The 22,053-nt window shown below is 46.8% G+C and overlaps 1 long non-coding RNA gene across 1 annotated transcript in view; it reads left to right on the top strand.

Annotated features, from left to right (window-relative positions):
- Positions 1 to 16,151, top strand: part of LOC138579631 (uncharacterized) — a 54,799-nt gene extending 38,648 nt beyond the window's left edge. The window contains exon 2 of the long non-coding RNA XR_011304102.1: positions 15,113 to 16,151. This is a non-coding gene — a long non-coding RNA (uncharacterized lncRNA). The remainder of the gene's footprint in view (positions 1 to 15,112) is intronic.
- The last annotated feature ends 5,902 nt before the right edge of the window (positions 16,152 to 22,053 follow it).

The following is a 22,053-nucleotide window of genomic DNA, read 5'->3' as shown; positions in this document are numbered from 1 at the left end:
CACTGTCTATGGGGGTTCATATCGTAACTCTGTCCCAACTTTCAGTGCTATGTGGATGATACCCAGCTCATTTTCAGGCTACCCTCGGCCTCCTCCTCTCCTTCCCTTATCTCTGACTGTCTGTCTGCCAGCCAGGAGTGGTGCGCCGCCAACAACGTCTGCCTTAATGCCATTAAGACTGAGATTCTACTCATCGGCACACCAACTCCTTCCTAACCTCCAGCTCTCTGGCCGGGCTCTCTTGGCCCTCTTCCTACTCCCACCTGCAAACCTAAAAACCTCGGGGTCATCTTCGACTCTGCACTCTCCTTCTCCCCTCACATCTCTGACGTCTCTAAGAAGTCACACTACCAGCTACACCTCCTCAGAGGTATTCTTCCTTTCCTCTCCTTCCCCAGAAGCTCAGTGTCTCTAGAGCTCTGGTCCTCTCTAGGCTGGACTACTGTAATAGCCTCTATCTAAATCTGCCTGCCTCTACTCTCCGGCCTCTGCAACTTATCCAGAACAGGACTGCGAGACTTGTCCTTGGCCTCAAGCCCAGGGACCGTATCTCTCCAAGACTGAAATCTTTGCACTGGCTCCCAGTGGCTGCGAGGATTAAGTTCAAAACCCTTTGCATTGTACACAAGGCCTTCTGGGGTCTGGGGCCGCATTACATTCAACCCTCTCTTCCTAAATATCTTCCTTCTCGAGATATTCGCTCATCCGCCTCCAACTCCCTCAGGGTCAGTCGCTTCTCCAAGCAACGAGTTGGGGGTAGATCTTTCTCTGCGGCAGGGGCCTCCCTCTGGAACAGCCTTCCTGCCTCCCTGAAACTCGAGGAGAACCATCTCAGGTTCCGGAAGCACCTCAAAATCTTCCTCTTTGCTTCTGCTTTCTCCCCCTCTCCCCTTCTGAACTCCCGACTGAAAGTGCACTGGTCACCTGGCCACCCTTTCTATCTCTGGCCTAAGCCCCGTCAATTGCCCACCTACACTGCCTCCCTGGCAAACCCTGCACGGGGGGACTGTTTTCTGTATCCCTCAGTCCCCCTAGCAGCACTTCGACCTGCACTTCCTTGCACTTGCCACCAGCTGGCCGTTTATTTATCTTATTTATTCCACTTTCCCATGCACTTTTCCCTTCTCCCTTCCCTCTCGCGGTTTTCTTTTCCCCCCTTCCCATGCACTTGCGTGATCTGAATGACACCTGGCCTAGTAGGATTGTTGTCTGTCTCCCCCTTTGTTTCCCCCCCTTGCCTTGTCGCACTTTGAAACACTTGTGTATAGGCAAGTTATAAATGCCATATCATATCATATCAAAGCTAATGCAGACAACATCGTTTCAATTGCAAGAAAGTAGAGAGGGTTTCAGCTTGTTTCTCCACAGCTGCCTGTGAGTGACTGCAGTCATGGAAAGACAGGCCTAACCCCTCAGCAATCGTAATAAAATTATTTTTAATAATATTAATACTACTCATAATAATACACACAAGATACTCTTTGCTCTTTATACTTCTCAATGAGGAATCAAGTGGAAGAACAAAAGAATCCTAAAACAATTCAATGATTATGCTTCAAAGAAACACAAGAAGCACAAGCAAACGCAAACAATAAACAGGGCCTGCATTTTGTCATCTGTGCTTTAAAAAAAAAAAAGATATCAGAGCAACATGACAAGATGCCATTTTGAATTTCAACTATTTTCAAGAGTCATATTGTAATTTAAAATGAGGTGTCTTAGAGTAAAACTAGATGTTTTTTGTGTTCCTAGTAGCCACTGCAGTATGATTCGCTTGACATGCACCACACCACTGCTGCAGTACTTTAGTAAACAGTCTGCCAAGGCCAGTGGTTGCAGCATCCCGCTCTACTACTGCAATGACCTTGAATCCCTTGAATCATTCTCCTCTCAGTTCCGGGTCCACTGTGACTCCCTTTCTCTCATTATTCTTTGCTCTGGCCCTCCACACTCTGCCGGCCACACACTCAACACCCTCATCTCTGGTGACATCCCTAACCCAGTCACCACACCCCTCTCTTGGTCTGACCACTCGCTCCTTTCCTCCCACCTGGTGCCTTTTGTTTCTCTATCCGAGCCAGCCTCTGCACTGCCAGTCTCCTTCGTCATCATTCGACCGATGAAGCGAGTGGCAGTTGTTGCTTTGCCCTCCTCATCCATTCCCCCTGTCATCCCCGCCCTTGACTCTCCCTCTCACTCAGTCCTTGCTAATCTGCATCTTTCCATCTCTAACAGCCTTGACATCATTAACCCTGCCATTAGGATCCTGCTAAATCCAGCCACTCAGTACAACAGCTGGTATAACTCTGATCTAGCATCTCTGAAACGCAAGTGTAGAGTTGCTGATTGGAAGTGGCAGAACATGGGCTCATCCTCTGATAAACTGGCCACAAGCCTGCATCTCCGGAGTCACTAACAACACGGCTGAACTTTTCAAAATCTGCAAGGAACGTGCCAATCCACTTGCAGTCTCTACCTATCCCCATCCTTCCCAGAATTTCTGCACTGCCTTTGCCTCCCACTTCACATTCAAAACCCAGGTCATGCTGTCCTCACTCGCCTACACCCCCATCTACTTTCCTATGCCTGCTCCCTTGCCTCCCTTGGCCCCTCTCCTCCCCCGCCCCTGCCTCTGCTCCCTCCTGCCCATAGCACCGGATGAGGTCTCTAATTTGGTCTGCTCTATGACGGCCTCCTCCAAACAGTTCCTGCAGAACTATTAAGGACAACATCTCCTCTCTCACCCCGGCTCTTGCTGACTTCTGTAACCACTCCTTCACCCCTGGCTCTTTCCCTCCATTCCTCAAGCACTCCCTTGTGCACCCTCTCCTAAAAAAGCCATCTGTTGACCCCACCTGCCTGGATAATTATCACCCTATCTCCATTTCCCCCTTCTGGGTCAAACTCTTGGAAACGTTGGTCCTCCCCAACAGACCTTCCCCACTGATCTTGTTGGTTGCCTTCATGACCATCAATTTGGATTCCAGGCACCCAGAGGCATGGAAACTGCTCTCCTGAATACCTGTGAAACCATGCTCGCAATTCTCTACTCCAACTAGCCTGCTGTTCTCATTCTCCTCAATCTCTCCTCTGCCTTTCACATGGTCAACAATTCCATTCTCATAAAACGGCTCTGTGACACCCATGGCATCACAGACCTGGCACTGGATTGGTTGGCCACTTTCCTCACTAACCAACCTTCCCAGCTGCAATTGGGGCCTTTCTCCTCCACCACCACCCTCTCTACCTGCGGCATCCCCCAGGACTCTATCCTATCGCCATGGCTCTTCAATATCTATCTCGCCCCTCTTTCTCACCTGATCTCCTCCTTCTCGCCTCATTTCCAGTACTATGCCGACGACACACAGCTTTCCTTCCAACTTACCTCTACCTCCCCCCCTCCTCCTCCTCTCATCTCCGACTGTGTCTGCGATTCAGCCATGGTGTGCAGTGAATGATCTCTGTCTCAATGCCAGTAAGATGGAGATCCTCCTCATTGGGACACCTCTGCCCTCTTTTCCTCTTACCCTCAAGCCACCCTCTTTGGGCCCTCTACCCCCACCATCTTCTGAGGCCAAAAACCTCTGGGTCATCTTCGACTCCTCTATCTCCTTCACCCTTCACATCATGGACCTCACCAGAAAGTCGCACTTCCAGCTACACCCCCTCAGAGACATCCTCCCTTTTCTCACCTTACCCCAGAAGCTCAATGTCTCCAGAGCCCTGGTCCTCCCCAGGCCGGACTACTTCAACAGCCTCTTTCTCAATCTCCCTCTCTCGTCCTTTCGCCCCCTCCAGCTAATCCAGAATAGGGCTGCAAGATTTATCCTTGGCCTCAAGCCCAGGGACCATATCTCTCCAGCCAAAAATCTCTCCACTGGCTCCCGGTGGTTGCAAGGATCAAATGCAAGACCTTCTGCATCACCCACAAGGCATTCTGGGGGCTGGGGCCACACTATCTCCAACTTGTCCACCCTAAGTACCCTCCTGCTAGAGCCCTAGGCTCCTCTAATTCCAATTCTCTGACTGTCACACGCTTCTCCAAGCAGAGAGTGGGGGGGTAGGCCTCTTTCCTCGGCTGGTGCCCCCCTTTGGAGCAGCCTCCCTGCCCCTCACAGACTTAAACTGGACCTTCTTAAGTTCCAAAAACTGCTCAAAACTCTGCTCTTCTCCACCTCTTTCCCTCGTTCCCTTCCTGGCAAATCAGGCCACTACAGCTGTGACCGGCGGCCTGATCCTCATGGACCTCACAGGATCTCAGGCCCTTCCTTCCAGTCAATACCAGCACGCCTCCCCCCAATGCACTGTCCTGCAAGCTCCCCCTTTTGGCTCCACATACCACCCTTGAAAGTTGCGCGTACTAGCACTTAGCCTACGGCTCCCCTCCTGGCTCCCCTTACCACTTCCCTCCCAGTCCCTCCTCCAGCACTTGTCCACTCCTCCCCTTCCCCTGCACTTCTCTTCAATGCACTTGCACAGCTGAATGCCACAAGTCCTAGTAGGACCATGACTGTATATATATTACTGTTGTTCTGTTATGCCACTTTGCTTATTTGCCCTGTTCCCTTGCCATTTAGCCTTGTGGCGCTTTGAAACTAAATTCCGTTGTATACAGCGCCTTACAAATGCTCGGTAAAATAAATATTCAGAAGAACCTAGTCTTTCATTCCACCCTCAGAAGGTGGGCTAGGCGATGGGCTGCAGAGCCTGTGTCCCCTGTGGGTCTCTTTTCAGATATGAATCTGCCCTCCGTTGTCCACAAAGTAGTGGCATGGTATGGGCTGTTGCCCCATGAGATGCCCTATTCCCCCAAGCACCATAAGCTGTCTCTGCCTATGCCCCCCCTGCCCTAGTTCCAACATCAGACCTGAATTGAGCCTATGGGCCTCATTACGACCCAGGCGGTAAGTTACCGCCTGGGCCGTGCCTTTACCACCATGGCGTAAACTACGTTTACGCCATGGTGGTTGGCGGACTTACCGCCCCATTCCGACCTTGGCGGGGCGGTAAGTCCCCAATCCCCATTTACCCTTCCCCATTCCCATTTTTGCCCCATAGGGCATAATGGGAGTGGGGAAGGCGTTAATTACGCCACCGTAAATTACGGTGGCGTAATTAACTCCATGGTCCCTTAGCGCCATGGATTTTAACACCTGCTAAAAGCAGGTGTTAAAAGCACCATGGCGCTAGGGGACCTCGTAATTGGCGGTAAGGGGTCGGCGCAGCTAACGCTGGCGTTAACCCCTTACCGCCAGGGTCGTAATGAGGCCCTATTTCTTTCAGATCCTATTGCGTCTTTTCATAAGGGTCCTTTTAAAAGTGTGCACATTTAGTCTAAATCGATGTTTATATGTATATGTGTATATGGGGATGGGGAGTGGAGGTGGAGGAGTGATGGGATGGGGGTTTGTGCTAGAAGGGAGCCATGGAGTTGACCCCCATTAAAAAAACAAATGGTCAAATTATTTTCGACCAAAAAGTGCTTGCACAAATTGCACACATTTAAAAGGTGTAAAAGGTGTCTGAAAACACATAGAACCTGTTTACCTGTGAGTTTAACGAATCACAAAACAACAAATTAATTTTTAACGCCCCAATAAACATCCTAAAAATAGATTTTTTTTCCCGTTTTTTTTATTGTGGGAGGGGGCGATTTCCCCCTCAATCCCTTTTTTTCTTTTTATTCATACTTCCCCCACCCACGAAACTACTATTCCCATTCCCAACTGCATATATATATAGTTTTAAAAATATATTATTTTTTTAAAGATGTTTTGGGTTCATTACAATTTCCATTTGTTGTTTTGTATTCGTTAAAATCACTGCATAGCGTAGAACCCTTCTCTATTCCATTCACAGCGTTTCTCCACGCTGCAGCCCGTCGATCAGGGGGAGGCAAGAGGTTTAAGCACATTCCTCAAACTTGTCATGCTCTTTCCTGGCTCTCATTGGATGCCTAGAACTTGCCTACATTTTGGTGGGACGTTTATAGGGCACTCTTTATGCAAGGTCAAGGTACTTCACCGAAAAAACCTCCCTTGGTGGGGTTTCTTGGATTGCTAAAAGTGAGACAGCTTGATTTTCCAGGTTGTATCGTACTCTGGTCTGAGAACAGGGCGCCGACCTCCTTGCCGCGAGCAGCATCTCTGACAGAAACAATTAAAGACACAGGGCCTCATCACAAGATACCGCCAAACTGTATTTGTGTTACCGTCCACCCGTCCGGTGGTATTACCGCCGGATCCGTGGGTTGAGCGGTAAACGTAATTCCCCATTGGGTCCATTGGACTCAATGGGGAATTTTCGGCGCAATTACCGCCAGCAGTATTACTGTGTGGTAATTGCGCTGAAAATCGAGCTTAAACACGCCATACTCATGTTTGGGCGGATCCTTCAATACAGCAGTAATACCATTACTGTCGGATTTAAGGGCTACTACCCAACTTGTGATCAGGCCGACAAACTTGTTTACGTTGTTTTTGCAAGGAGTCCATTCATTGTGTGGTGTATTTCACAGTGACTTAGCACTCCTCTCGTGGTTACTCATTATGCTGCCAGCCCTGTGTTTTGCACTTCAACTGACATGACCCATACCCAGCAGAGCCAATGGGGGAAGGATCATGGGAGTTGTAGTCCAAAACATTAAGAGGGCCTCACAATGAGCGAGCAGGTTTGGATCACCAGCAGGGCCAACACAGAACTACACCCTTCCAAAGCAGATACATTGGGAACCATTAAACTGGGTAATAACTATTATTATTTTTGACTTTGTTTGAATGCCTTGTGCAGCGCTTTGTTTCCCAGTAGCAAAGGTTGTGTTTTATAGAAAAAAGAATAAATAAGTACGCATGCAGGGTATACATAATTCCCATTCTTACCCGTGGTCGTGGTTGGTCTTGATTTGTCTAGGTACTTAACTCTGTACAGAAAACGCTGTATTATTACCGTGGGTAATACATTGTAATTAGGTTTAGAAATACAATATCCCTGCTACAGATGAATAAATTACCAAATCAAATCAACCATGGAAAAATGCCTGCCCTGGTAACTGCATTACCGCAGGTAAATCCTATTAAAGAACACAATTTCGCCTGGAAATGGTGGTAATTACCATTGAAAATGAGACGACCTCCGAGCTGTGTTCCCCAAGGCTAAACGCCGGTAGCAGCTTCGGCTGCCGTCAGCATCCGCCACGTCACGCTTAGCGAGCAGCCGTACCATGATGGAGAGCGCCGTAGGCCGCCGGCCCCTGTACTTGCCTTCAGAATTATCAAAGATGGCGGCGAGCTGATTTTTGTTTACCAGCACCAGTAAATGTGTATTTCAGCACTGTTTGATAAGCTGCTGGAAATACAAGAAAACATAATACCAGCATTATTTGTTCGATTAATGGTCCCTGCCATCAGTGATACTGTACTTGAGAGTGACAATTGTACATATTGCTAGCTTTTATCACCTGAATCAGCCATCAAAACGACACATTTCACCCCTATTTTGGCCCTAATGTATCCCTGCTAGACTCCGGACACAGCCACCCAAAACACCGTTCATCGTTTTGGCAATATGCGCATGCTCTGGCCTCAAAAACACATGGGGCCTCATTACGAGTTGTGCGGAATGCGTTTAACGGCACCGGTAAGGGTGCCGGCGCCGTTAAACGCATTCCGCACTATTACAAGGTTCCCTCGCGGGACCTGATGTGGACGTCTGGTTTTACCAGACGTCCAGAGCGGGTCCCGCGAGGGGACCAGGGAGCTAACAACAGGTCCGTTGTTAGCTCCCGCACCCATTCCCATTGAGCCCTATGGGGGCTCAAATGGGAATGGAGAAGGTCCGGGCCCGGGTTCCTTGAAGGAGGAATTACCGGGCCCTCCAAACTCGGATTGGCTCGGTAATTCCCCATTCAGGAAACCCGGACCTGATTTTGGAGGCAGCCAATAGCGCCATGGCTACCTCCAAAGTCGTAATGAGGCCCATGGACACATTGTGAGAAGGGGGCGAGTGATGTCTATGTCCTTTCAAGCACACGGGTGGCCCTAGGGTGGAGCACGTCTGGTTCCCCTTCCAATCGATTCGTAACCTGGATTTCATCCTGATGAACCCCTCAATCAACTGGGCAAAAGGTCTTGATCTGCTGCACCAATGTTATTTTTTCACTGTATATTGTACACACTGCCAGGGATGTCATTTCACCAAAATGCCAGGGGTAGCGGAAGTGACATCACATGACCCTTGAACTCTGATGACATCACAGGAAGTGATGTAATTTGAGTACACCCCAAAGTGACATCACAGGAAGCGATGGAACACAACCTTTCACCCCTTGACAAGAAAGGAAGTGGCATTACATAGCATTGTTTCTATGTACACTCCAAAAAATATGGTTACAATATCACTGTAAAGTGATATACATTTATATAAGAATGTGTCGCCATATTTATCATTAATATCAGCGGGTATAGGCCCATATTACTACCAAATTACTGTGAATGCAAGCAGACATCCAAGGCCAAACGATAATGTTGTGTTATTATATAGCACTTACACTTAAGCGCTTCATACATAACAAATATACATACAATATCACCCACCCTGTGTTGGTAGCCTTTCATCAACTGCAGCAGGATGAAAGGCTGTGTTGACCTTGCAGGCAGTCGAACCTGCAGATCGCACACACATCGCAGTAGCACTGAGCTATCTTCCCGGCTATAGCGATCAAAAAAGCAGCCATTCCAGAAACAAAGAGCCACGTGTTGCTGGCCGCAGCCCAGCAGCCTCAATTTAATAAAAAGAAAAACATTGTTTTCTTTTCTTTTCTTAGGGGTAGCAAGTGAAATCACAGGGGTCGCAGGCAACCCTTTAATGACGTCGCCGCACACTACTGAGCATACCGTGTTTTGTTTTCATGTAAATGTAATGTTTTTTTTGTTGATGCCCACATCTTAAAGGATATGGGCTCCAGTGAATTTGTGATATAAACACGAGACTCCAGCAAATTTGGTCGGTATTTAATGTTAAGTATTTCTTTCTTTTATTTATTGCCTTCTTTTTTCGGGTCAACATACTGGGGCTAGATATATGTAGACATGTCAAATGGTGTTTCACCATGTCTGTTTTTATCGAATGGCAATTTGTGCTTTTTTGGTGTACTCAACTCCTAAAAGGGTAGACGCGTGGGACTCGAGCAAATGCATTAAGTATTCTGTACGTTCAGTCCCTGATCAGTCAAAGCATGTATCATAGAAGGCCATCCGAGCAATAAGGCGTTCAGGCCCCCCACATTCCTGTCACGCTTATTGGCTCATGGATGAGGCACGTGTCTGGAAAAGCCTCAATCAACATGGCCGACAATCTCAGTTTGATTTCCGTCTGCACGCAATTTTGTTTTTCAGATCAATATAGGCCGTGTGCTCCATTGCTATGTAGGTGTGTAAAAAACAGAACTTCTGAGTTGGGCGGGGCATTGGTAGTCAAGGTGACCTGGCTGAGTCATAGAGGAAGTTGCCTTCCCCTGTTTTGAAGTGTGTGCTCAGAGATACAGCATATGTTACTGAAGCACTTCTTCTAAAGACTGCGCTAAGGGGCTCATCACGAGTTGAGCGCTAGCCCTTAAATGCAGCAGAAACGTTATTACCTCCACATTTAAGGGTGCACCCAAACATGAGTATGGTGTGCTTACCCCAAGCTGGCAGCTGGCGGTAAACACACTGGAAAAATTCAGATTTTTGGTGCAATTACTGTGCAGTAATATCACCGGCGGTAATTGCATGGAAAATATCTCATTGGTTCCAATGTACCCAATGGGGATTAGGGAATTCCGTTTACTGCTCAACCTGTGATCCGGTGTAAAATACCGCCAGATGGGTGCTGGTAACGCAAATACAGTTGGGCAGTATCCGAGTTGGGATACCGCCAAACTCGTGATGAGGCCCAAAGAGATGGGCCTCATCACAAGTTGGGCGGCATCCCGGCACTAATTGCACCAGGATACCATCCAACGCTATTCGCGGTACCGCTACTCGGTCTGGTGCAATTTGCACCGGATTATGAGTAGCAGTATGGATGTAAATCCCCATTGCCTTTGGACCCAATGGGGTTAATATGTTGATATGGCACTATTAGCACTGATGCAATTAGCCCCGTGGTAATAGTGCCAAAAACAGTGGTAAGTGCCGATTTTTACCTCCAGCAAAAGCTGGAGGTGAAACTGACTCTTACCGCCCAACTCGAGATTTTACCAACCCTTAAATGTGGCAGTAATAGCGTTACCGCCGCATCTAAGGGCTGAGTCCAAATTCGTGATGAGGCCAGTGTAAGGCAGTACACTCTATTCCAGTGTCACTCAAAAATTGAATTTGGCCACATCTCCAAAGAATCAATGATGCGTGTCAGCCTACCACACACACCGCTTGAGTACTGCACTTCTCTGTGCACCCCGTCTGCCACAGCTGGCAGCAGATCTTAAGTTCAGTCAAATCTAATCCCCATGTCTTGCAGACCAGACTGACGAGAGCTATAGGCAATAGGCCATCCATCAATCCTACTTAGTGCTTCCCCTCGCAGCCAGGCCTCAGACTGTGACATTCAATAGACTGTGCCGGCGGAGGTGGCATTTGGACCTACTAAGAAACAATGTGCACCTTGTAAATGAGTCTCTCTCTTTGTCTGTTTTTTTCCACACAGACCTATTTTATTTCATCAATGCTGCTGGCATTACAAGATACACCTATTGCTCGTCTTCTGTTAATGTCTTTGCTATGTGGTGTGTCTCTCTCTTTCCCCTACTACAGCAAAGTATTAGCTAGTACATTTCCGGTCTCATCACGAGTTGGGCGGTAGCTCTTAAATGCGGCAGTAACAATGTTACTGCTGCATGTAAGGGTCCGCCCCATCTCGAGTCTAGCTGCATTTACCCCCAGCTCTAAGCTGGGGGTAAATACACTGGAAAAATTCCCATTTCCGGGCGCAATTAGCACTGCACTATTAGCGCCCGCTAATTGCTCTGCAAATTCCCCATTCCAATGGGGAATGGGTAATTACCGTTACTGCCCAACCCGTGATCCGGTGGTAATACCGCTGGAGGGTTGGGCGGTAACGCTAATACTGGTGGGCGGAATCCCAGCCGAGATTCCGCCCTTGTCCCCTTTCTACAAATGGGATTTGTAAGTGTTAGAAATTAGGTCTAAATTATTGTACGTTCTGGTGGCTTCCCATTTAAGAAGTCCTCCTCACGAGTTGGGCTGTAGCCTTTAAATGTGGGGGTAACAGTTTCACTGCTGCATTTAAGGGCTGGTCCTATCACGAGTTGGGCGCTAAATGGGCTGTTTTACCTCCAGCTTTTTTTCTGGAGGTGAAAATCCCATTTAGCGCCCTGTTTTCGGCGGTATTACTGCTGGCTGTATTAGCCTGCAGTATTAGCGCCGAAAATTCCCCATTGGATCCAGTGGACACAATGGGGAATGGGGATTTAACGTTAACGCCAAACCCATGATCGGGAATTAATACCGCCGGACCGGTGGGTGCTAAGGCTATTACAGTCGGGCGGTATTACAGCCAGGATACCGTGCAACCGTAACACTAACATGAGGTTATTTCTAGCGCCGAGACCTCGGACATAAGGATTTATCATTGCTGACAAAGAGCCCTGGGACCTGCAAGCTGCTCCAGTGCCCCATGTGACAGGAGAGATGTGAATACACTGTGCAGTTAAAACATCAACTGAGCCTCCCAAAAGACAGCATACACCATTCAAGGGACACTGTATGCCTGCCTACGTTATTCCACAGACTTAATTTAGGGTGGTCTCCACTCCTGCATGTTTTAGAGCAATCCCTCCAGTGTTCACCCACAATTTCCTTTAGGAACGATGAAAGCCCGCTCCAGGCTGATGGCAGCCTGGCAACTGATCCGGAGTCAAAGTTGTCTTCAGTTGCTACCAGTCGCTGTTAACTGCCCATGCCCGTTCTTTCCACAGGGTTGCGATATTCGATTGATTACGCTGCCATTTTGGGAGGGAAACGAAGCATAGAAGCATAGGAGCTTGGGTGCCACGAGGGAATTGCACCAGTACACTTTTGTTACATATGTGTGTAGGATTACATATGATGACTTTTTTATTATGTTATTTGCTTCATTGGGGCTTTGTTTAATTTTTGTTATCACACGAATACGCACTGCTGTTATGATCAAGGGAGATTCTCAAGGTGGGTGCCCCACGGCTCCCCATGCAGGCTCCTGTAAAATGTCCAGGCCTGAAGGGATACATGATGACGTCCCCGGATCACCCCTGTCTGACCCTGAATGGGCGGGGTCTCAACTCACCAGTAAAACGCAAAGCTCGGCTACACAGATTGGCCTCTCTACATGCAGCCTTGATCTTGTTACAAGAGACACATCTGCTAGAGGTGGACGAAGCACTCCTCTGCAATACACTATATCGCAGGGCGTATTTCGCCACTAGTGGTCTAAAAAAAGGTGTGTCGCCATCATGGTCCGCTAGGACCTGCCTTTGAGTGTATTGAAAGTACTGCAGGATGAGTAAGCAAGATAGTTGGTATTCAAAGCCCGCTCCGGCGAATGCAAGATCACGCTAGCTACAATTTATGGCCTTAATGAAAAACAGGCAGAATTTATTGAAAAGTTGTCCGAGCTTTTAGCGGAAGCAGCAGACTGAGAAACTATCCTGGGGGGAGACTTTAACTGCGTCATTGACCCGACAATGGATAAATCCCCTACCTACAATGACAAGCAGAATTGCCACGCCATGACAACGCTGTTAAGGGAGCACTCGCTGATAGAGGCATGGACGTTTTGTCATCCAGGAGAAAGATATTACACCTTTTATTTGGCGGTGCATAAGGGATTCTCTAGGTTAGACATGTTCCTTGTCTCCAACACTCTCATTTCAGCGGTATGAGGAGTGACCATTTTACTGAAAGCCCTTTCAGATCACACACCCCTCAAGCTCAAGTTGGAGCTCCCCCTGATCACCCCTCCTCCTAGGCCCCTTGGTGCCTTAATGACGCCATATTTACTGATGTGGCCTTAAAAGTACAGATAACGGAAGCCATCATGAACCACACCCGAGTTAATGACACGGTGGGGCTTGAGTTTCGGACAGTGTGAGATGCAGGGAATGCAATCATTTGAGGGCTTATTATGGAGCTATCGGTAGCCTGTGGGAGGACTCAGAAGCTTCATCAGGCTAGAATGGAGGGGGTGGTCTGGGAGAGGGAGAAGGAACACGTAGAAAGAAGGCAATCGGCGCACCTTTCCGGGACCTCTGGATAGCTAAACAAGCTCTAGAGGCGCAACTGACTGGGAAGGAAGCCAAATCCATACTGTTAACAAAACAATTCTTCTATTCCGAGAATCAAAAAGCCAACAAACTAGTAGCAGCTAAGTTAAAGAAGGTAGCTACCCGTAATCATATGAGGCCCTGAGAGATGATGGCGGGAAAAGAGAAATCCCAGAGGCAGGGAAGTTACAGATTATGGAGGATTTCTTCTAGAGAGTATCAGCCCCACAGCAAGGGGTCCTGAGCCACCATTCAAGGATGTAGAGATCAGTCACACCTTCCCCAAATCTCTGAAGAGGTGAGAGAGGCACTAGAGGCAGATATAACCGGGCAGGAAGAAGCCCATGCAATACAGTCTCTCCCTGCAGGCAAAACCCTGATGGATTCACTAATACAATTTATTAAATGTTTGCTGACATCCTGGCCCTGCATCTTACTAAATTGTTTAAATCGATACTGATAACCGGGAAAGTATACGACTCCATCACTGAATCAGCCAGCACCTTAATTCTAAAACCAGGGAAAGATCCTGAGGAATGTACTTCATACCATCCCATAGCCCTTTTAAACACAGATGCCAATTTACATAGCAAAACCCTAGCAACCAGACTGGGTGAGGTTCTCCCAAGTGTCATTAACCATGACCAAACCAGCTTCATTAAAAACAGGGGTGCCCATGATAATGTCTGACAGGTGATAGATCTGGTCGCCTTGGACCCCCGAACCACAGGTGGTCTGTCTCTCCTTTCCTTGGATGCACATCGGGCCTTCGATGGCATGTCTTGGGATTACTTAGCAGCCCTTCCGCCGGCCTGTGGATGTGGGCTTGCCTTCACTAGGCTGATCATGGCGAACTTCCAAATTCCGTCCACTAGAATCAAAGTCAACGTCCTCAGGTCCCCACTTCTCCCCCTTAGTATGGGCACTAGACAAGGTTGCCCTCTTTCCCCCTTGGTATTTGCATTAGCACTGGAGCCACTTGCGCAGAGAATAGGTTTGCCTCCCCACATTGTAGGGTTAACGCACGGGAGGATTACACATAAAGTAGCCTTATATGCCGACAATTTTATCTGCTTTCTTCAAGATCCATTGGCTTCTCTACAAGCACTCATAGACCTACTTGAACAATTTGCTTAAATCTCAGGCTTTCGTATCTGTTAGGGAGAATTCTCCTCTAAGGCTAATTTCCCTTACCTATAGAGTTCCCCAGCATCTTTGCTGGATTTTGAGGGGTTTATTTTTTCTCCTGCTAAGAGTGAGACCCTTTTTTACCACTCTTAGACAGATTACTAGTGTGTGTTTTAGGCTATCTTGTGTGCTTATGGTCTATAGGGTTTTTCTCACCCTCATAGGAATCATCTTTTTTTTTTACACCGTCTGTGCCGTACTACAGGGGTGTTGTAGCGACTCCCAAACATAGACTCCGTACACTGGGACTGACTACTGTCTCCCAGGGCATGTAAAGTCCCCATTGACTTTACTAGTCAATAGTTATGAACTAAACCAGTACAACCCATCTTACTATGGAAGTACTGGAAAGGGTTAATAGTTTTTCCCTAACGTTCATTTTTCGAGGGGGTAGCGTACAGTCCCTCTCTCCAAAGTTTCTGGCTGGTGACAGTGGTTACTACCGTAAATATTGGACCGCAAATATTTTTCTATGGAATTTTCCCATTGTTTGAGGCTACCACTTTTACTGACAGTCTCTAAGATTCCGCCAGTTTATTTTAATATTAACTTTACTCCGGTAGGTTTTTCTTGCATGAACTTTAATAATGTTTTTTTCTCGTGTCTTTCTCTGAAATCCAAACCCAGGTCGAGGATCCTTTGTTCATCCTTTTGTCAGACTTCTGCAAGAGTCTTCTTCCCTTGAGCTGGTGAGGTCAACCAGTGGGGTCAACCAGTTCGCCAATCGCCTTCCAGGACCTGCCTTGGTCGAATTGCCAGTGCCAAGCACTCAGAGACTGGATAGCCAGGCACCCATCCATCACGACCGAGATTTAAAGGAACGTACCTTTTTTTCCGTTTTGGCAGCACCGCGGCTGGTTTCATCCCTGGGCAGTGCAGTAACTCGAACCTTCCTCCACAACAAGAGCCTCTCTTCCTCTGCTGGATCTCCCAAACTGCAGGGACTGCCAGGAACTACCACCACCGCAGGAGCCTCGTCCACTTTCAAGGTACATTGTTCCGCCAGGCCTCCCTTTTCGTTGGGTATTGCTAAAGGTGTTTTAAATTCTTTACTTACCTTCTGGGCTGGCTGCCTTTTCGTCTAACATTATCTTTCTACATACTGGAATTGCCTTTTCAATCAATTAACAAAGACTTGACTGCAGCTACTAGAACATTTTGAACCTAGGCACTTTGCCTTGTACCACTGACTCTGGCACAAGCCTCTTGACTCTGGCTAAATCTGTTACAACTGCCTTCTCCAGATTGTTTCTCTCCAAGAAATGTGTTGGTGCACCTAAAACTCTTATAACCACCTTTCCATCCCTTTTATATATTGCTGAAGTGCCATTTTGCTCGGTTTTCACCAAAGTGCTGTTGATGCTAAAGTGCTGCCTTGCTTAACTCGTTCACAATCCACTTGGGAAGTGTTGCTGGTGTGTTTTAGGAGTCTAAACCTGTATAACTTGTTCTTTCCCTCCCTCTGAAGAAATTGTTAGAGTGCCATTTCTGCTTAGTTATCACGGTGCCGTTTTGCTCAGTTTTCACTCTTGCTCATACTTGTCTACAATTTAAATAGGGAGTTGTGTATACTTTTCCTGACTGGTTTAACTTACTTTAAGAATAGTGATTTGTGTGTGAACATCATAGTGTGTAAAATAAATATGTATATTCTTTTTGACACAAAGCTTTGGTCAGTGCTTCCTTGTTCCATAGTATTGTAATTCTATTGTGTAAACCCTGAATACTGCTCATCTCCCTTTGGAGATAAGTCTGACTGCTTGGCCGCAGCTACCAACTAAATCTTTGTGGTACAGACTGATACCAAAGGGGATTTATTTACCTGTAGTCTTAATCTTCTGTAGTGCTCCCTAAGGGAACTGCACAGGATTCTGCCTAACAGTATCAATCAAGCAAAGTCTGTGGGAATGACGATAACCAAGCCCCCTGAGGTTCACCAGACGCTGAAAACCACCTTCCCTTTTAGATGGACAGATCAAGAGATCACATACCTAGGGGTCCATATTACAAAGACATACACATCCCTCATTCAAGTCAATATCCCCTCCTTATGAAAAGAGGCCAAGGACCTGCTGCAAAGATGGAAGATGCAGGAAATCTTGTGGCTAGGCCGAATCAGCACAGTTAAGCTGACCGTGCTGCCGAGGCTCCTCTACATCATCCAGGCCTTGCCAATCATTATCCCGGAATGGGAACTGCTAGAATTACAGAAAGTGGTGGGTGCTTTATTTAGCATGGGCGAGCTCCCAGAATTCCCTGCAAGCTTCTTCTCTGATTTAACCATATGAGAGCACTTTGAGTCCCATCCATCCAGAGCTACTTGCGGGTGACACAGATCGCCACGATGCTAGATTGGGAAGCAGAGGAACGGCTACGAAAATGGAAGGCTTTAGAACACACAGGTCATCGCTTTCTTTGGCTCACCTCCCCTTACTTCCCAAAGCCATGAGAGGCTCCCTTCAAGGCCTGATGGAACTTACTTGCTCCATATTGCACCACTGGGATAGAGTGTGCACCCAGCTTGGCTTTAAATCCGGGTGAGGCCCCCTTCCCCAGTTTTACACAACCCAGAATATTCCCCGGGTATTGGAGGCCGGAAGTTAGTTCATTGGGAATCGCATTGGACCCTACTGCTGAGAGACCTGTATAGGGATGGGGTACCACTTACCTTTTTGGAGCATTTTAGATATTTTCAAATTAGACACTGGGTATCCATCATCCATGTCAAATAAGCTGCTTGTTGAACCCCACGGGAATAGAATTGCGGGTGTTGGAGGACCAAGAATCATGAAAAGTGTCCACCTGCTACCGCTTCTTAGAGTGTGCTTCTTTGGAGGACAAATTACCCTATAAATGGCGTTGTGGGAGAAAGAATTGGGAGTAGAGATCTACGAAGATTCATGGCAAAGATCTGGACCCAAGCTCATAGGACCTCCCATTGCACCTTGATTAGAGAAGGAGCTATGAAATTATGCTTCTGCTGGTACATGACCACCCAGATTATTCAGACCGCTGTTGGCATGGATGTGTCAACCAGGGGACATCGTACATATGTGGTGGCACTACCCAGTAATCCAAACATACTGGCAGGAGATTCGATCAAATATAAATGAGATTACAGGCAGCTTGGTCCCCATGTGTCCATTGATCGTGCTTTTGGGGGATGTTCCCGAAGATGGCACCATCTGAATGATAGGCCCAAAAGCAGACCGTATATCACATTTACTGATGGCGGCAAGAATAAATTGTGCTCGCTTCTGGAGAATGCCAGAGTGTCTTTGTATCTCGTATTGGTGGGTAAAGATATGGGAGGTACCAAAATAATCTGCAGCAAGTTTTTGCATTTATTAAAGCACACATACAGCCATATAGACCGTGCCGTGTTTGACACCAGCCGTTGTGCCAATTCCGCAGTGAGTGTTTGGAAGAGGATACCCATTAAAAGAACCTTATCGAATGTAACCCCGAAGTGACGATAACCTGCGGGAGGAACTACCTGAAGGAATATAAAAAGGAGCAAAGAAGGAGAGCTAGTGACATCATAAGAAAGTGTGCACGACGTCTCGAGACCCTGCCTGAAGATGATGTATGGATCTTAGAGAGCTAATGGTGAAGTAAGGATCAAGTGAACTCTCAAGTATAAAAGAAGAAGATTACACGTGCATGAAGTGCTGCAGAGAACAACTGTTAAATACATTTACAGACGCTTGAACGCAAGGTAGATTAAGTCTTCATAGAAGCTAACTATAAGTAGTTAATTGAATGCAGGCAAAGCCGACATTCTACAGAAGCTGGACATTGCTATCATGAATTCAGTAAACCAGAACCCATGAAGCGAGGAATGGAAAACTGTGTCGCAGCAAGAATAATAGGCTCATGGAGCTGCATGGTGAAGCTGCCTGGCCTGGAGTCAAGATTCAAGAACGGAGGTCAGCTATCTATTCTGAAGAAGAACAAGAATGCAGAGGATGAACCTTCTCACGTTAAGGTGCAAGAAAGAACACAAAGGATGCCTAGCTTTAGTTCATTTAGAGCATTTAAAAGCTGCAAAATGGACCAAATTGTGGTCTCCTGTCACGTGAGCCAAGGATGGAAATAGAGATTGAACTTGGAGTTCCAGACACGATAGCGAGCGCCCTCACTCCTGTGCATTCTCAAACACAAGGATACTCTGCAAGGCCAAGTACAAAGACAATTTCATGGCAGAAGGCATGGGTGATGAGAGATGCTGGGCTAATTGGGTGGTGAGGTAGTTTCATGTCCTATCTCCTTGCACCAGGGTCTGGGCTTACGTGCTTCTAAATGAACCAAATGTCCGAGACATGGCACAAGCATGCCAACCAATTATATCCGTCCATATAATGAAGTGCCTTATAGTTTGAAGACCAATGAAAAACTGTGTATCTAAATGTTTCTGAAATTACATGTTTTTAGAGGTAGGCATAAGTTGTCCACCTGATAACAGACAGCCAATAACAATCCTAGCTACTATAGAATAGGCTACTTAGATGTCTCCCTTAACCAATCCTGACCCTTGATAGGTGTTTTACTATTGCCACGTAGTATGACGCCACTCTGACCCATTATCACTATACACATTTTATTTTTTGTGGAGATTATTGAGAGACTGAGCGTGTGTCCATGATGTTTGTTGTAACCTTCCTGTTTTAGATAGTTGTTATTAAAACAGTACTTTACCATCTTCCTGAGTTAGTTCCATTATTTGGACTCAGAATTACACTGGTGTGATCCCATCCATTCCATATGTGCTTTTCTAAAGGGCCTTAAACTCACAACTGATGTTGTGTCCCTGAACAACATATCTCCAAAGTCCCTGCCTGTCTCAAGCCACTGTTTTGCATGCAACAACCACTTCTCCTTCTTCACATTACAAATCATGGTTAACAGTCTGGAACCCAACAGAAACACACCATTACTGCAGTGTATATACGCAAACCATTCATATCAACACTGCACTGAATTTAAGATCGCATTTATACACCTTTAGGTTACCACCCCATTGCTGCCCCCTCAGTGATCCAGGGCCCTGCTTCTACAAAATAAAATGCCATTACTAAACATGCACAGTGCAAATCAACCATGCACAAAATGCATGCAAAGCTGCTTTTCTAACCCCTAACGTTAGAATGTTTTGGCGGATGATCCCATTGAAGGTGTGGAAATTGCGCTTTGAAACACTTGTGCATAAGTGCATAATAAATAATCAATCAATTGGGAGGCATTCCTTACCGTACTTTGGAAACAATTCACATTAACAATCACAAGGCATACCTCTCACGCCAGGGCAACTGAACATTCTGATCCATGCGACAGACTTCTATTTCCAACCCACAGAGCTCTGAGCACCGTAGATGGGTACATTCGTAACTTGCATCCCACGAAGAGAGAAAAGCCCAGATTTGCGTTGGGACGCATTTCATTAGTCATCTTCCTTAATCAGGAAGTCAATGATCTCACACAGGCACCTAAAAGTACCGCAAGCAAGTAATGTAAGGGAATGTCAGTGTTCATAACCATGCAAAGGTCACACAAGACATTGGACTTCCCCTCCAGAAAGGGCACAATGGCCCTCACTATAAGGTTGGCGGAATGGGTTTACCGGCACCGGTAAAGGTGCCGGTAAACCTGTTCCGCCCTATTACGAGGTCTCCTCGCGGGACCCGCAATGGGCGCCTGGAAAAACCAGGCGTCCTTACCGGGTCCCGCGAGAGGACCAGGGAGCTAACAACGGGCCCGTCATTAACGGGCCCGTTGTTAGCTCCATCGCCATTCCCATTGAGCTCTATGCGGGCTCGAATGGGAATGGGGATGGACCGGGTCCGGGTTCCTCAGACGGGGAATTACCGGCTCCGCCAAGGTTGCGATGGCCCGGTAATTCCTCATTCGAGGAACCCGGGCCCGGATTGCAGTATGGAGTAAAAGCGGCATGGTTACCTCCAACCTTCTAATGAGGCCCAATGACTTAACATCAGCCAGGAGGGAGATTTGGAGATGGGAACTGGGAGAACACAATAAGCTCATTGACTTGCATTGGGATCAGCAATATTTTAGGAGGGAGAAAGGAAAGGGAAAGGAAAAATTGAAAAATAAAATTTCTCCAAACATCATGAATCTCCCCTCCTTCATAGGGATAGCTGGCATGTATAGGCACCCTTCTGTCAGCCCCCACCTCCTAGGGTACAAAGTACAACACCCTAAAACACTTACCCGGCCTCATGCTTAGTTCTCCACTTCTGCGGGTGCACTTTCACAAGTAGATGGCAGACAGCATGAGGGAAAACCCAAGAGTTACAGGCCATTGCGGGATTTCTGTAACAATAGACAATAGTGTTAGGCACTATGCAGCACAAGAAAGGTGGCGAGTACAGCAAGTACAGCTGAAGTAGCTCACACGTTGCCATGCACAAAGAATAACAGCACAATTGTGTTCAAAAGCTGGGGTCGGAGAGGAGTAGCGGGAGAACACGAAGTGCAGACATATCTGGAGTTTGCTTGTTTCATAGAGTACTGTGCTGAGTACAGCCACCAACAATTGGCCCCTTAATCAGGGGCCAAGCGTGCATAAGATTCAACCCCATTATATTTATCTATGTGTTTGTACTAGTTGTCAATTGTTAAATTAAATCAACAAAATAAAGTAAGAGACCACATAAAATAGGGATCAAAGGATGTGAGATCTAAACACAACTCCCCCATGGTACTAGTATATTTGATCCAAAAACATTTGACCTGAAACATTTGATCGAATTTTCTTGACCTTTTTTCGGTCAAATTTAATTAAATATATATATGTGGGTGGTTAAGGGTATAGATTAGGTTGAGGTGAAGTGGGGGGTTTGCGGGGATCTCCCCCCGCATTTTAGACCGAAAAATAGGTCAAATAAATTTGATCAAATGTGATTAGGTCAAATGTTTTAGGTCAAATAGACCCAAACGTTCACATGGCTAATCCCTTTTCAGAGTACCCATGGGAAAACCACTTCTGCTAAGGACAGAATGCCAAATCCAAAGGCAATGAAGAGGGGATGTGCAGACCTTGGCCTTGTGATCTAGGTAGCTCTTATAGCCAGTTATCTTACCCTATCTTAGTCCCTGCACCTTAGCAACAAGACCGAGTTTAGACTTTCCCTTAATAGACACTAGTTATGGAATTTTGACATAATCCAATTCTCGGTATTAAACACCATACCACATGGGCAATTCCCCCACAACTCTGCATGGTATAAAGCAGCCTGTTGCACCTGGAGTTCATATATTTTTTAGGGTTGGTCTCAAAGCTCCATCCCTATATTCTTTTTTACAAAACTGGAAATTGCTGCACTATACCTAAATAACGTTAAATTCGACTTTTCAGACTGAATCGTCTCGTGAGGATAGCTCAGGGGCAATGTGATCACCTTGGAAACAAGACAGACACGGAGCAACACAGGTTCAATCCCCGGGTCTGCCGGCTTAGAAACCTCTGGGTGTTAAGCGCATAATAAATAACCGGTCCTATAATCTCATTTGTCAGAATCTGTCAATCTAATCCCAAAATAATCATACGG

This window comes from Ambystoma mexicanum, chromosome 3p (assembly GCF_040938575.1).
Source record: "Ambystoma mexicanum isolate Mex_15411 chromosome 3p, UKY_AmexF1_1, whole genome shotgun sequence".
Lineage (NCBI taxonomy): Eukaryota > Metazoa > Chordata > Amphibia > Caudata > Ambystomatidae > Ambystoma > Ambystoma mexicanum.
The sequence above is the reverse complement of the archived record's forward strand: the minus strand, read 5'-3'. Positions and strand labels throughout refer to the sequence as shown.